Raw genomic sequence first — 15,902 nt, forward strand, 5'->3', positions numbered from 1 at the left:
AATATAATAACAGTGTGATTTACAGAACAGGCACAAATCACATGTGTGATTTTAAAACGGTATGTGATTTGAAATCACGTGGATTACAGAACATACCTGTATATATAACATTTTTACAAATAAATTACACCTAAAAATTCAATTCATAATTGACCATAGCTCCCATATAAGGCCCTCTTCCGAAATTTACTTAAACGAGCACAAAACTCCTAAAAGTGTTGGTATCCCGAAAAAATTCAACACAAATAAGTCTCATGCATTGAACACATTGAGCAGGCAGCAGGCTACACGAACACAAATTCTGCTGGCTGGAGTTGTAGTCGTGTGGCAGCTACTGAATTATTTTAAAGGCGACATCTACAAAGTAAACAGCTGATTTATAATTCAGTGGTGCCACTTTAATTAAAAATATCCGTACAAAATTCCAAAGTAATTAAGATTTAAACAACTATTTTGAGTAAACATATATATATGGTTATAATTAATTATGTACCTGTTATTAATTTACATCAATATGGTTATCAAAAACTTCTCTTAATTAAGTAAAAAAAATATATTTTTTTTAAGCACTCATTTGATTTACATTTTTTATTATATTAGCAACACTATTTCTGCTTTGTAGTTGACAGAAATAGAAATTAGTTTAATTCGGCTACAGCGGCAAAAGCAATCGTGTGGTCGTGTAGCTGTGCTGTCGTCAATAGAATCGTCTTCATATAAACGTGTGTATTCTAATTTTGACAGATTGTAGTTGGTAGCCTGCTGTCTTCAATGTGTTCCATGCATCATATATAAATAAATTACGCGTCCTAATTTCCATAATTGGACATTTAAAGTGTCAGATGAAACTGAAATATTGAAGCAGAGTTTAACACATATTATTAGAAAATAAAAGTTATTAAATAAATACACATTTACCTGACAACTAAATATTTAAGAAAATGCTATTTTCATATTTTGCAAATATGTAGTTTTATTATTTTGGCTTAACATAAGTAGTTTTTTCGTTATTATTTAAATTATTTTGTTCTTAAAAATACTTTTGTATTCAGAAATATCGTAGCCTACCAAAATACGACAAATATCGGAACAAACCAACCAAACTACCAAAAGTCAATTTGTTAACTTGAAACTACCAATTTTGGTCCAATTGGACCAAAGCGACAACGCATTTCATATGAGAACTCATAAACAACTCTCTATTTTGTTAGAGAACAAGGCGTATTAACATATAACCACAGATTATTACAGATAAGAGACCATTGACAGCTGTCAAACAAGTAATTTCGAACCGTATGGTTTTGTTTACATTTTTTTTTAACATTTTTTCAATTCCGCCATTAAGGCAGATCTTAGAGCTAGAGAAAAAATAAAATGTAGTAAAAAATCGATGAGTGTGTGAGACGAGATATAGAAAGACAAATTTATATGTTTGTCCCTCTTTTAAATCTACCGTGGTTTATTATACATTTTCTTTTGTTAATTTTTCGTAAACTTTTTTTGTTTGCCTCCGCCATGTTGCTAAAAACAGCTGATCCGGGTCTATGTTATGCATTAAACACATTCAAGACAACAGGCTACACGACTACACGAACACAAATTCTGCTGGTTACAGTTGTAGTCGTGTGGCAGCTACTGAATTATTTTAAAGACGACAGCTACAAAGTAAACAGCTGATTAATAATTCAGTGGTGCCACTTTAATAAAAAATAACCGTACAAAATTCCAAAGTAATTAAGACTGAAACAATTATTTTGAGTAAAAATATATATATGGTTATAATTAATTATGTACCTGTTATTAATTTATTTCAATATGGTTATCAGAAACTTCTCTTAATTAAGTAAAAAAAATATATTTTTTTAAGCACTAATTTGATTTACATTTTTTTATTATATTAGCAACACTATTTCTGTTTTGTAGTTGACAAAAATAGAAATTAGCCTAATTCGGCTACATCGGCATGAGTAGTCGTGTGGCCGTGTAGCTGTGCTGTCGTTAAAATAACCGTCTCCATATAAACGTGTGCATTTTATTTTTGACAGATTGAAGTTCGTAGCCTGCTGTCTTGAATGTGTTTAATGCATTAAGCTTAGTACTCTGTTCATATTTGCGAAAAATTATGGTTTTTTCATGCGAAAAATTTTACATGCTGTTTGACAGCTAGCTGTTCGTGCGAAAGAAGTGCAGCGTATGTTATTTCGTGTGGAAAAATAAGGTTGCCAGATGTATTTCACATGTTTTCCACAATAAAAACAGAGTACTGCTTTGAACAGAGTACCTAGCTTTAGTCTATGCATATAACTAACTAACCAAAGTAAATTAATTAATTTACTTTGTAACTAACTACATATATAAAAAATATTCGCCGGAACGCTATTATGTCAAACTCCATATATAAAAAATAAATGAATTCGCCTGTATTTATTTCAATTCGCCACTGCTGTCACCTTGTTAAATACGCCTTGATTTGCGGCAATACATGCAAGAAGTTATTAACCAACGTGCATTTAATAAGGTGCCATCGGCAGCACAGCTGATTATAGAAATAGCACGCACAAATGTCAAACTACATATATGAAATATATCCGCCCGTATGTCAAACTCTATATATAAAAAATAAGTGAATTCGCCTGTATTTGTTTCAATTCGCCACTGCTGTCACCTTGTTAAATACGCCTTGTTATTAACAGTAAAAATAAATTAAAATTAAAACTGTGCTAAAGAAATTGATTTATTCAATAATACTTTAATTGTTTAGTGATAAATTAATAATTTTTTATACATTATTGAGCAATTACAAAAATTTCACAAATTAAAAACTAAAATTATAATTTAATATAATTCTCGCGATACCAGATGGCAAGGTGCATTTAATAAGGTGTCATCGACAGCACAGCTGATTATTAAATTGTAATTTAATTTGATGTTTTTAAAAATAAAACTAATTTCGTGTAGTATTATTATTGGTTTTAAAACATAAACGAATTTAACAGCAAAACAAAGTTTGACATTTACAAAATGTAAACAAAGTTTGAAATTGATACTCCTTGCCACAAGGCGTATTAACAAGGTGAGTGCGTCCCGGCAACAAATACAACAATGCAAAAACAACAGGCAATTTGTTTTTGTTAAAATGCACGGTAAATGTCAAAATCAAAGCGAATTAAAATGTTACCAAGGTGCATTTAATAAGGTGCCATCGGCAGCACAGCTGATTATAGAAATAGCACGCACAAATGTCAAACTACATATAAAAAAATATTCGCCCGTACGCCCGTATGTCAAACTCTATATATAAAAAATAAGTGATTTCGCCTGTATTTATTTCAATTCGCCACTGCTGTCACCTTGTTAAATACGCCTTGAATGTTACTATGTTATTTACAATAACAAATGTAAACATAAACAAAGTTTGACATATAGTGTACATAAAACCACAGCGAATTAAGAAGCAGCTGATTTTATGCGCTCACCTTGTTAATACGCCTTCAAGTTGCATTTAATAAGGTGCCATCGGCATCACAGCTGATTATAGAAATAGCACGCACAAATGTCAAACTACCAAACGCCACTGCTGTCACCTTGTTAAATACGCCTTGTTAGAGAATAAGATTTACAAAGAAACAAAATAGAATTGGTGAATATACTCAACAAATACTACGTTTATACGCACGGCTTATTCGCAAATAAAAGTATTGCAATTAGAAAAAAATGCCGCATAAACAGTGAATTATTTTTTTATTTGCGAATAGCTAACTCACGAAAACAATTCCTGATTAACGACACTATTTACAAATAAGATTTTAAGCATTGCCATATGTTTTAACGCTTTTAGTTTATTAAGACGTTTTTTAAATATTTCATTGCGTTTTTGAATTCCTTGGATTGCAAGACTGATTCTATAATTTTTACATTTAAAAAATAAAAAATGTATCATATTTTATTCAATAAAAGAGCTACCAAATAATTAAATTTTACCATCCGGCATCTCATAAAAACAAGAATTTTCCGTAACCAATGTGACATATAAACTAACTCACTGTTTATATGTCACATTGGTTAATTGCAAATAATTTTTATTTGCGAATAGGGCGGATATTTTTTATATATGTAGTTTGACATTTGTTCCATTTTTTCAAAATTGACTTTTTAATGAAAATCGATAGAAAACTTTTGTGCGCATCAATACCCCAAATAATGAAAATTAAGTTTTTATATATACAGAGATATCGCAATTTCAATTATATCGTAAGCGACACTCACCTTTTTGCTTTACCGCAAACATAACGTCCCTACAAGAACAGTAACGGTCATTTTACCGGTCATATGACTGGCATTGTTGATAGAAATATCCATCATCGCGTAGAACAAAGTTTCTATCATTTTCTTATGGCCAATATGAGAAAAGTGATGGAAACTTTTGTGTACGTGTGATTTTGCATCCTTCTCTAATTTATGCATTTTGTCGCCCAGAGAACATATATCTGAACTGCTTACTCTAATGTTGTTTACTAGTCAACGTTGATATAAATATTAGTCACAGTTAACCAGTAAAACTTGATGTATATATCGGTCACAGTTGATTATCAACCTTGATGAATATACCGGTCACAATTGAATAATCAAACTTGATGGATATATTCGTCACTGTTGACGGACATGCCAGTTGAAATAAAACACGATTTATTTAAATTCATTTATATAAAATTATATTAAAAAAAAACTAACAAAATTAAATAAAAAATTATTATAAAACTATTAAATAATATTAAATAAAAAAAATATTATTTCTGCGCCTTTTCTTTTAAATATTTTTTTTGTTTCACCCTGTGGTGCGCGCGTTCCACCGCCTTCTTAACCGACTTATCAAATTCTAAAGCGCCTTGCTTTTGAAAAGCATCTGAAATTTGAAGAATAGATAGAAATATATATGAAATATTTCATGAATCAAAATATAAACATATATATACATACCTCTTACAACTTTATTCAGAAGTATGAGCTTTGCCAGAGAAAGTTTTTCCCACCTCCCATCCCAATTGTATTTTTCAAGCAGGTCATCCGTAAATATTGCACGGATGATGCTGCCGACATCCTCCGAAACGCCTTTTAGTTTGTGGACGTAGGTATTCTATGAATAAGTGTATAGTAATGAATAAAATGAAATGCATAATTTTATTTTTGTTACCATTGCCTGAGCAAAATCGGAACAGTCCAGTTTCTCCTCTACTTCCTTCACTGCCGCGATGGTTCGCAAAGGGAGCATACTGGCGACCTCATCTACGACTTTGTCGTGCGTCTCTCCTGTCATACGGCAGAGCGAATCCTGCACTCTTTTAATCGACACTTTACACTCCATTAAGAGCTTCGATTGGGCCATCATCTCTGCCTTTGATATAGCCTGGTAAACATTACATATTTTAAAGCAAAATATAATCAAGACTAAAATTGTCAGGTACTTATACTGTCTTGGTTCGCCTCCAACTTATAGGCAATTTGTTGTTGATTGGAATTGAGGGTTTCCTGCCCCTTGCTCAAAATTTCTTGATTCTTGATCAAAGTTATTTGTGTCTCCTCAATTCTTTCGAGCCGTGTGGTGAGAGATTTTTGGCCCACCAGTACTTGGTTCAGAAGGTCCAGAATGCCTAAAATGAAAAATAATTGTCAATGCAATACGATTTTAAAAAAATATTATTTTAATACTTAACCTGTATTTTTTTTTGGTGACTCATAATTGTCCCTCAATGAGTAGTACGATCTCGGCAGTACTGATTGGGCCGCGTTGAGCTGTCCGCTGCATTCTTCCGCTTCGAAAATATTTTCTAAATCACTATGTATAATATTCATTAGCAGGGCAACCAAAAATATGCAATATCATATTTTTTGTTGTGCGTCGTATAAACATATGAGTTAGTTATTTATCCGTTTCAGACAATTTAAAGAATTTTGGCATCGATTTGTTAGTGCATTTTTTTGCATATTTTGCTCTTTACTGCATATTTTAGGATATTTTGCGTTTTATAGCATATTTTTGCATATTTGGCTCATAAATGCATATTTTTGATGCATATTTTCTTTTTTTTCATTAGTTTGTTTTCTCAATACAATTTTATTGTTTGCATTGTAATTTTTTATTTCTATATTTTACTAATTTGTTAAGGTCCAATGATTATTGGCCCAGGCTACTTAAAGAAAAAATGAGAGTATCCATAATCGACTTATCTTAAATGAATTTACGTTGACTTAAATGAGCTTAGTTTCACACAATTATTAAAATCATTCCACTATTGTAAGGCTTTTTTATAATTCTATTTTAATTTTGAAAGCTGAATTAAAAAAAAAATCGATTGCAATTTTTACCAACAACTTACACACGTTCTCCATAGAGGTTTTGAATCATATTCAAATGATATAAAAGTGATTTTTAAAGCTTTATGTAGAATATAAGTATTTCGAGAAATTTATCCACTACTTACAAAAACAAAGTTTGAAGTATAAGGCAGCTTAAAAGATGAGACAAATCAACTCTACGGAAATCTAAAACAAAGATTTAGTTTGAACATTTAAAACTTAAGAAAACAGACAGTAATTTATTGCTAACTATAATAAAATTAATTGAATTAAACTATTTTCATGTAGTGCAAAAGACAGTACAATCGAAATTTAATCCTATAATAAACAATTTTAATTAATCAGCTCAATATTTTATTTAATTCTAATATATTTTTTTAATAAAACGTTGAAGTCAAACAGTAACCAACTATTTTTAAGTGCATATTTTTTATATTTTAAGAGCATATTTTTCGTTTATAAGTGCATATTTTATGCGCATAAAACACTTTTTTTAGAGCATATTTTTGGTTGCCCTGTTCATTAGTATTATTATTACTACATACTATTACTACTTATTTTTTATTATTAAGAAAATTCGTGGAAAAGGTGGTGTAAAAGGGGTATGAGAAGAAACTTATTGTCGTGTGGGATACAAAAATATTTATAATCTATATCTTCCCTTTTGGCTAATATGGTTTCACTACCTAAGTCACTTGCAACGACTATGCCTAGATCTCTAAAGGACTGAAAGGGTTTCTCGAAAAAATTTTCAGTTTTTCGGAAAACTTTGCATATGAATTCTTCCGATTCGGATACATTTCGTTTGCTGATTATTTTCAAGGGTCCTGCCTTTTTGCTGAAGCAAAAGCTATCTTTTTCTTTCTTGAAATTTATAGAAAAGCTTCCCAAGCTAAAAACATTTCGGGTGTTCGATTTTAGACCTTGCCTTTCTTCGAGCCTACGAGATATCTGCTGCAAAATTTGGTTGGGCTTTTTGACAATTTTTTTAATATACTGCATATAGTTTTCAAATTTATATGCAGAAAAAGAATCCAGCTGTCTGCTAAGTGAAGTAATCCATGGACATTAAAACTTACTAACTCATCACCATATAATATGCCAAAATAGTTTACGAAATCTTCTAATAGCTTTTGGGAAATATCTGCCTCTGTTCTATGCGACCTTTCACTAGACAAAAGTCTTATAGCACTGTGTAATAGTAAAAAGTGGTAATATTGGTCACTACTTACACAATCTTTAAGAATGAAAATACCAGTATACAACAAAAATTGCCTAAACTCAGTAGATTTCCAATTACTTAGTTCATCTAAACTCCTAGGAGCACGGCAAAATTCCGATGGAACACATTTAGCGATTAAATTAAGTTTTTCATTAATTTTTTTTATATTTGATTTACAAATCAAAAGTTTAAGCAATTTTTTTGTAACTCCTAAATCAACTAAATGCATGCTATCTATTGGAAACTGAGAAACCATTCCAAAACCTGAATCTTCTAAAACACTTCTTGTGACTTTAAATTCTTCCCTGTGGTGAGAAGGATTACATCTCGATTGAAATGTTACATCCGTTCTAGGAATACCGACTTCTTTCAAATAACACACCGTTCTCTCTTTGTATAAGCCTTCCTGACAACATTTTGAACAACCATTCTTCCCATTATGAGACACCACACCTGTAACAAATGTCCTCGCTGGAGAATCACAAACAAACAACCTAACATTGAACCGCATAAACCTTTCATTGAAACCTACTTTTACACCATTTTCTTTAAGCGCCTTCACCTCTGCACAAAAATCTGTCATAAAAGCATCCAAATTTTTTGGCTTTGTAAAACCTGAAAAACAGCCGATCATGAATGGACTGACGTTCGGAAATCCAACGATTGATCCCAGAATAGGCCACAACACCCTGTTCGAACTTTTGAATATTTTTAGCCCATCAATTCCTACATCGATTGAAACTTCTTCTTTTCCATCTAAATAATCGAAAGGGTCTGAAAGAAAATATTTCTGAACACCTAAATATAAAAATTCTCCAACAGGAATGGTAGAAATACTAACCTTTTCCCTACTCGTACCTAAAAGAGTTTTGGCTGACAACGGCAAATCTTCCACACCTACCCTATTTAACTTATGCAACAAATCCTCTAACGCACTATGAGATATTTTATTCCTAACAGCCCATGATTTTATCTCATTACATTTTGCCTTAACATCGCTATTTCCCACGGTTTCTACAAACGAGGATGTCTTACAACCTGACTCGCTATGACCACTTTCATTTTCGGAACACTCAACCTCATTAGATAAAAAACCTGCGGATGTGGATGCTACTGCTTCAGAAGCAAAAATGGGGACCGATTCTATTTTTGTGGGACATAAACCCTCTTCACACTCCTTTTCCATTAATTTTTTATATTTTTTGATATTGGACTCATATGTCCTTTTTTCTTTTGAGACGCAGTTCTCAAAATGTCTTTTACTCATTTTTTTACACTTTTTTGCGTTTTTTTTATAATTAACACAGTATACTTATCTTTTTTACACGTTTCGGTTTTACACACAAGCTTTTTTAAAGAAATTAATAAAAATATATGTGAAAATTAATATTGCACTACTAATCTCACGACACACAAATATCAATTGCAAACTTTTCGGGGAATTACAATTAGATTAATTTTTAACGTAAAAAAATGTCAAAAATGCAACTCTGCAACATACATTGGTCAACGATGATGGTTATTTCCATCAACAATGACAGTCATATGTTCTGTCAAATATAAAATTTGTGCAAATGTGTTAGTAAACATCTTTTGTGTGTAGTAGTTTCGGTCATCTATTTCTTGTAGGGGTAAGCGACATAAAAGCAAAAAGGGCCAGTAAATGAAAGTAAGAGTAGCCGAAGAACTACAGAGAAAATCAAAAGAAATTGAAATACAAAATGTGATCAAGGGAAAAATTTAGGCAGCAGTCACATCCAAACAGAAGAATTTTTTTGAAGGAACAAAAACAAAGGAGGGTGGAGTGCTAGTTTCGACCTTCAAAAAGTTTTGAATATGCCTCAGTGTAAAACAAGTAAGAAAGTATGGTTGGTCAAGCCCGACCATATAATACCCTACTCTAAGAAAAAGAGCAAAATCATTTTTCTTTTAAAATTTCAATAATTTATATTTTTGAGTGATTTTCGAAATGGACCTTATATGGGAGCTATGACCAATTATGAACCGATCACCATAAAATTAGGTCGTGTGATTTATGTTTACATGAAAGTTATTTATGTTGAATTTTATGTGTATACCAACATTTTTAAGAGATTTATGCACGTTAAAGTGATTTTTGGAAGCGGGTCTTATATGATATAAATTCCGTACATATAAAACTTATTTGGAAAACACTTGTGGATATATCCATATAAATTAAACATTTATGACCGATAAAGTCCAATTTCGGTAGGACATTTGTATGGGGGCTAGGTGAAATAATGGACCGATTTCAGCCAGTTTCAATAGGCTCCGTCCTTGGGAAAAAATTATATGTACAAAATTGCGACCTGTACTCTGCGAACAAGCTTAACATGTACAGCCAGCCAGACGGACGGACATCGTTTAATAGACTCAGAAAGTGATTCGATCGGTATACTTTAAGGTGGGTGATAGACTAATATTTTTGGGCGTTACAAACATCTGCACAAACGCATTACACCCTCCCCACTATGGTGGTGTAGGGTATAAATATTACACTGTTTTATTCAAGAAAATACTAGTATTACAATTTAAGTGTTTATGGATTGTGTTTTTTATGGGGTGAAAAAGGCAGAAAACGATGTTGTAATGAAATTTGTACTACAATGTAAAAATATCTCCGTATTTTAGATGGACCGAAAACTGTGAACGATTTAAGTTTGTATTGCGATAGCTGTGCCTGCATAATCATAATAAAGCCGTGTTAACCATGATAGCTTATTTCATTATATCATCCAAATTCATTAAGGGCCATTATTACAACTTGCCTTTATGTTCGTAATAGTAAAATTTAACTTTAAGGGTACCTTTTTCTATTGCTTAAAGTTACCTTTAACTATTACGAACATAAAGTCAAGTTGTAATAATGGGCCTAAATCTATTAAAATTACTTACTTACTACCAGGTCTTACCATGATGCCTGTTGATTCAATTCACAGCACAATAGAATTATTTACTCAAACTGAACTGTATGGGCTCCTAGTGAGTGGCCTACAGTTATTCGAAGTGCAAGAACAAACCCTTACGGTTATAAGTGTATATCGTTAAAGCACTCTGATTTTCTAAACTGGAAAATGTTTTCTGATCTGCTTCTTCCAAAGAAAGTAAAATTAAGCCCGATTTGGTCTACAATTTTTGATACAACCGTTATTACAATTAAATGCAGCTATTTAAACAATAGCGAGGAAAAGACTATTAACATTGATTTAAATACTTCTACGGTCCGTGGACCTCATCCGCTATACAACACAGAATTAAAAATTTCGTCACATAAATTCAATGATATAAAAGCTCTTTGCAATAAAAATATGTTTTTATAACGAATATATTGCCCTAAAAATATTAAAGACGCCTTAAACGAAATATATGAAGAAGACGTGCCATAATTTCCTAAGCACCTACTATATTATTTTAAATCTACTATGATTTATGATTTATAAAAAATGTTTACTGTAAGAAAAATGTTTTTTATTTGTAAAGCATTTATCGTATGCGCCACAATTTAGTCTCAGCTGCTTGTAATAGAGACGGTAAAAATAACGTAAGCTCCAAAACAAATTTGTTGCTCACAAAATTAACTTAAAAATGCACTTATCGCATGTATGATACCATTAATAGACTACATTTCAATTTTCAAAGAAATACTTCGCACAGCTTAAAATAAAAACGAAAAAAACTCTCTCATAAAATTTGATTTGATGATAAAAATATAGAAGGTAGTTTCAATCAAAATTTTTTTTTCAAATAAGGTTTTTTGAAGTTTCCTTATTTTGTGAGCATTATAAAAAGCGTTGCCACATTCCTAAAAATGATTTTTATTTTAGAGAAATTTTTTACAAAAAATGTGTAATTTATAATTTAGTATTTAAATAAAAATGTATTAAGTATGTTGTGTTGGAAGTTAATGATTCAATTCCTAACATTCGCATATAATTTAGGCTACCTGACAAAGAATTTTCATTAAATTTTAAAAAAAATTAATTTAAACGTTCCAAAAGGCTTAAAAAACTGTTGTTTGGTTTGTATAATCCTCCCTCTAACAAGTTTTACATACATCCAGCCACTGTTGTCGTTTGTTAGGTAATGTAGGGACTTTAAAAAAAATATTTGGTATTTTCGCAGTTGGGGAAAATGCAACTCATGTTTGTTAAATCTTAAAATAATGTTCACAAATTAGCTTTGAAATATTTGAAAATGAAAATCTTACCTTTGATCCCAATTTGATAGTAAATATTTTTTATATTTTTTAATATTCTTCAAATTAATGAAAATTATGTATTAATTTTTTCACAAACTCCAAAGAATATATGGGAACATTTTTAATTAATATGGTATTACTATTTTAACGAAAACGTCAAAATCCTTAAGCATGTCAGACGTAGAATTTTAAAAAATAAAGAGAGAATGAAACTACCTTCTATTTTTCTACTATGCACACAACTAAACTTTTGTTTTCTTTTTATTATCTATATATATAAAAGAGTAACGTTACTGACTGACTGACTGATTCATCATCGCACAGCCCAAACGGCTGAAGCTAGAATCATGAAATTTTAACTGTGGGTTCCTCCCTCCCCAAAACGATCCTATAAGAAGGGATTTTTGGAAATTCGAACGTTTAGGGGGTAAAAATTGTGTTTATTTTTGGTACTTTTTCATAAAATATGTTTTTCTATAATTTGACATAGACATACGAATATTATATTATGAACTCCCACCACGATGCAGATTTTTATTTGAATAAAATTTTACCACCGCAATGGGGATAAATAAGGTACCAAAAAGGGGATAAAATCGGGAAAATACATTTTATTTGAAAATATTAAGCCAATTTTGATAATTGTTTTAACATTGGCTCCTGGATTCATACAAAAATTAACTAACAGGATGTTATTTGGAACTCGAGTGAATAGGTGTATATTGGGCCAAATCCGGGTAAACAGTTTGGTACTTTTTTTAAAACATATTTATTCTTGGCCACCACATTAACACAGATTTTAATATTTTGAGACATGCCTATAGCATAAACAATTTTGGCAAAATGGAATATTTTTAAATTTCAAACTTGAGGGGTGTTCAAAGAAGAAAAGAGAAATTGGTACTTTTCTCCTAATGGTACTTTTTTAACATTTTAAATTATTTCAGTTATCGACATTAAAGTTAGCTGATATGTATATGAGTGAAGTTAGTGTTAGGAATAGGGGATAATATTTAGGTACCAAAATGTGCGAACTGAACTATAGGTACTTTTTTGTTCTTCTAATGGTACTTTTTTGAAATTTCTATAACAATGAACCTAGAAACATGAAATAAAGCTTATATATAAACCGAGTGAGTGGGAAACCACAAGTGTGGGTTTTTGGTACTTTTTCTATATTCTAATGGTATTTTTTTGAATTTTCTATAACTATGGACTTAGAAACATGAAATTAAGCATATATGGTCCTAAGTGATTGAGAATTCTAGGGGGAGACTTTTTGGTACTTTTTCTTTATTCGATTGGTACTTTTTGTAATTTCTTCACCAATGAACCTAGAAACATGAAATAAAGGTTGTATGGACCAGAGTGAGTGGGAATCCACAAGTGGCTGCTTTTTGGTACTTTTTCTATATTCCAATGGTACTTTTTTGAATTTTCTATAACAATGGACTTAGAGACATGAAATTAAACATATATGGTCCTAAGTGAGTGAGAATTCTAAGGGGAGACTTTTTGGTACTTTTTCTTTATTCGAATGGTACTTTTTGTAATTTCTTCACCAATGAACATAGAATCATGAAATAAAGCTTATATGAACCCGAGTGACTGGAAAACCACAAGTATATACTTTTTAGTACTTTTTCTATATTCTAATGGTACTTTTTTGAATTTTCTATAACAATGGAAACACGAAATTAAACATATATGGTCCTAAATGAGTGAGAAGTCTAGGGGGAGACTTTTTTTTACTTTTTCTTTATTCAAATAGTACTTTTTGTAATTTCTTCACCAATGAACATAGAAACATGAAATAAAGGTTATATGGACCCGAGTGGGTGGGCAACTACAAGTGGGTGCTTTTTGGTACTTTTTCTATATTCTAATGGTACTTTTTGAATTTTCTATAATATAATGGACCTAGAAATATGAAATTAAGCGTATATGATCCTAAGTGATTGAAAATTCAAGCGGATACCCCGTGGTACTTTTTGTTTATTCTAATGGTACTTTTTTAATTTTCTATAGCAATGGACTTAAACACATGAAATTAAGCATACATGGTCCTAAGTGAGTTAGAATTCTAGGAGGACACTTTTTGGTACTTTTTCTTTATTCGAATGGTACTTTTTGTAATTTCTTCACCAATGAACCTAAAGCCATGAAATTAAGCTTATATGGACCCGAGTTAGTGGGAAACCACAAGTGGGGGATTTTTGTACTTTTTATATATTATTATGGTACTTTTTTGAATTTCCTATAATAATGGACCTAGAGTTTCCAGAGAATTTCAAAACCACGGTTTCGGTTTTAAAAAATTAAAAACCGATCGGTTTCGGTTTTGTGGTAATTTATTAAATATTAAGTATTATAGAAACAAAATTAGTTGATAATATATGAAATGATATACAAATCTAAAATTCAAACTTGACGGGTTATGGTTTAGTGAATGCGAATTTAAAAGTGATAATCGATGGTACTATTTCCTTATTGCAATGGTACTTTTTGAATATTTTAAATATAAACCTTGTTACGTGACCTAAACAGCACTTGGATGATATCTCCGACTAGCTCTTATTATTTCAGAGACTTTTCCGGGTCTGGTTCTCAACCCTCATTCAAGCCTAAGGACCTGTACCAATTATATAAAACAAAAATTAACTGTCTCTTACTTTTAATGAACACATCATACTAGGGGAGAGAGATGATTCTCCCAATCACCCAAGTCCCTACCATAGTCATTTATATATTCCATATGTCTGCTAATGACCCCGTTCATTGAATACACACACACACTTACCTACCTTATGGTCTTCTACCCCTTAACAAGAAAATTACTCAGACATAATGATTTTCAATTCTTATCATAATTTACATTTTTATTGGTTTAATTCTCATATTAAATACACTAAAACTATACAAAATTCATGATTATCTAGACTTATATTTTACAAAGAAAACTTATAATTAACAATAAAACAAACTTCCCTTGACAAAGCAAATCTGTTATAATTACTATTATGTTATGCATTTATTCACACTCCCTAGATAATTAGATATTCACTTACTGCGTGATAATTGCCTATTCATTTATCTGCCTGAAGGAGCTCCCTAAGGTATCATTAAATGTCTGCAACTATATTTCTTCGCAACTAAAAGCTTTCTACTATATAAGGAGGATTGAAATATGCTATATATTTTTTTTTTATTGACTAATTATTTGATTCTATATTTCACAGATTTATTCTCTCAACAAAGCAAACAGATATTTTCTCACACTAACTTATAAATACACTAGTAACTAAATCTTAATATTACCTTAATAACATGAATACAAAAAAATTACTTAATTATTTATATTTATTAAAAAATGTTCTTATCTTATATTTGTAGATTGTGATTTTTCCTCCACGACTTCTTCTTGGTTTACAAAATAACTTCTCCACTTGAACTATATCGGATTTGGCGACATCCCATTCGACATTAAATTCAGCACTTTCAATTAATTTTCAATTGTTTTCTTTTTATAAAGTTTTGAGATTTTTGACTTTAAGTTCTTCTACATTTTATTCTTATTTTGTATTATTAAGACTTTATTCTGTTCTTATTGGATAATTATAAAATTTCACACACTTTTGGTTTTGCCGATAATTGTATACATTAGTAATTAATGTTTTCTTTGAAATTCTGTTATTTTCTTGTATATTTGTCTATTTGTTTTTTTTTTGAAATTTTGTAATTTTCTTGTATATATGTCTATTTGTTTTATTTTTTTTATACACAATTGTTTATAATTTTTTTTAACGCATTCAATATGCTATCAATATTAAATTCATCTTTATTAAATTCCCTTCTAAATTTTTATATACTCTTCCATCATGGCTCCTACCCAGTCCTATCTCATTCCTCCATATTGCCCTGTATTATAATTTAACAGGAGCTCATAAATTTTAAATAGTATTTTTGATCCATTCAAAAACGCAAATAAAACCGTAAAATTTGAATATTACTATACAGTACCAACAACAAACGTCTCTGTCAAGGCGTATTTAACAAGGTGACAGCAGTGGCGAATTGAAATAAATACAGGCGAATTCACTTATTTTT

This window comes from Calliphora vicina, chromosome 5, assembly GCF_958450345.1.
Source record: "Calliphora vicina chromosome 5, idCalVici1.1, whole genome shotgun sequence".
Classification (NCBI taxonomy): Eukaryota; Metazoa; Arthropoda; class Insecta; order Diptera; family Calliphoridae; genus Calliphora; species Calliphora vicina.